Source organism: Schistocerca gregaria, unplaced genomic scaffold (genome assembly GCF_023897955.1).
Source record: "Schistocerca gregaria isolate iqSchGreg1 unplaced genomic scaffold, iqSchGreg1.2 ptg001315l, whole genome shotgun sequence".
NCBI lineage: Eukaryota > Metazoa > Arthropoda > Insecta > Orthoptera > Acrididae > Schistocerca > Schistocerca gregaria.
The window spans coordinates 1-2500 of NW_026062626.1; positions in this window are offsets into that span (position 1 = coordinate 1).

The window sequence follows — 2500 nt, forward strand, 5'->3', positions numbered from 1 at the left end:
ACACACGCGAGACAGATTGGCCCCCTAACCTAACCCACGTTGGCCCCTAACCTAACCCACGTTGGCCCCTAACCTAACCCACGTTGGCCCCTAACCTAACCCACGTTGGCCCCTAACCTAACCCACGTTGGCCCCTAACCTAACCCACGTTGGCCCCTAACCTAACCCACGTTGGCCCCTAACCTAACCCACGTTGGCCCCTAACCTAACCCACGTTGGCCCCTAACCTAACCCACGTTGGCCCCTAACCTAACCCACGTTGGCCCCTAACCTAACCCACGTTGGCCCCTAACCTAACCCACGTTGGCCCCTAACCTAACCCACGTTGGCCCCTAACCTAACCCACGTTGGCCCCTAACCTAACCCACGTTGGCCCCTAACCTAACCCACGTTGGGCCCCTAACCTAACCACGTTGGCCCCTAACCTACCCACGTTGGCCCCTAACCTAACCCACGTTGGCCCCTAACCTAACCCACGTTGGCCCCTAACCTAACCCACGTTGGCCCCTAACCTAACCCACGTTGGCCCCTAACCTAACCCACGTTGGCCCCTAACCTAACCCACGTTGGCCCCCTAACCCTAACCCCACGTTGGCCCCTAACCTAACCCACGTTGGCCCCTAACCTAACCCACGTTGGCCCCTAAACCTAAGTTACGCTGCACCTTAACCTAAGTTACGCTGCACCTTAACCTAAGTTACGCTGCACCTTAACCTAAGTTACGCTGCACCTTAACCTAAGTTACGCTGCACCTTAACCTAAGTTACGCTGCACCTTAACCTAAGTTACGCTGCACCTTAACCTAAGTTACGCTGCACCTTAACCTAAGTTACGCTGCACCTTAACCTAAGTTACGCTGCACCTTAACCTAAGTTACGCTGCACCTTAACCTAAGTTACGCTGCACCTTAACCTAAGTTACGCTGCACCTTAACCTAAGTTACGCTGCACCTTAACCTAAGTTACACTGCACCTTAACCTAAGTTACACTGCACCTTAACCTAAGTTACACTGCACCTTAACCTAAGTTACACTGCACCTTAACCTAAGTTACGCTGCACCTTAACCTAAGTTACGCTGCACCTTAACCTAAGTTACACTGCACCTTAACCTAACTTACACTGCACCTTAACCTAACTTACACTGCACCTTAACCTAACTTACACTGCACCTTAACCTAAGTTACACTGCACCTTAACCTAAGTTACACTGCACCTTAACCTAAGTTACACTGCACCTTAACCTAAGTTACACTGCACCTTAACCTAAGTTACACTGCACCTTAACCTAAGTTACACTGCACCTTAACCTAAGTTACACTGCACCTTAACCTAAGTTACACTGCACCTTAACCTAAGTTACACTGCACCTTAACCTAAGTTACACTGCACCTTAACCTAACTTACACTGCACCTTAACCTAAGTTACACTGCACCTTAACCTAAGTTACACTGCACCTTAACCTAAGTTACACTGCACCTTAACCTAAGTTACACTGCACCTTAACCTAAGTTACACTGCACCTTAACCTAAGTTACACTGCACCTTAACCTAAGTTACACTGCACCTTAACCTAAGTTACACTGCACCTTAACCTAAGTTACACTGCACCTTAACCTAAGTTACACTGCACCTTAACCTAAGTTACACTGCACCTTAACCTAAGTTACACTGCACCTTAACCTAAGTTACACTGCACCTTAACCTAAGTTACACTGCACCTTAACCTAAGTTACACTGCACCTTAACCTAAGTTACACTGCACCTTAACCTAAGTTACACTGCACCTTAACCTAAGTTACACTGCACCTTAACCTAAGTTACACTGCACCTTAACCTAAGTTACACTGCACCTTAACCTAAGTTACACTGCACCTTAACCTAAGTTACACTGCACCTTAACCTAAGTTACACTGCACCTTAACCTAAGTTACACTGCACCTTAACCTAAGTTACACTGCACCTTAACCTAAGTTACACTGCACCTTAACCTAAGTTACACTGCACCTTAACCTAAGTTACACTGCACCTTAACCTAAGTTACACTGCACCTTAACCTAAGTTACACTGCACCTTAACCTAAGTTACACTGCACCTTAACCTAAGTTACACTGCACCTTAACCTAAGTTACACTGCACCTTAACCTAAGTTACACTGCACCTTAACCTAAGTTACACTGCACCTTAACCTAAGTTACACTGCACCTTAACCTAAGTTACACTGCACCTTAACCTAAGTTACACTGCACCTTAACCTAAGTTACACTGCACCTTAACCTAACTTACACTGCACCTTAACCTAAGTTACACTGCACCTTAACCTAACTTACACTGCACCTTAACCTAACTTACACTGCACCTTAACCTAACTTACACTGCACCTTAACCTAACTTACACTGCACCTTAACCTAACTTACACTGCACCTTAACCTAACTTACACTGCACCTTAACCTAACTTACACTGCACCTTAACCTAACTTACACTGCACCTTAACCTAA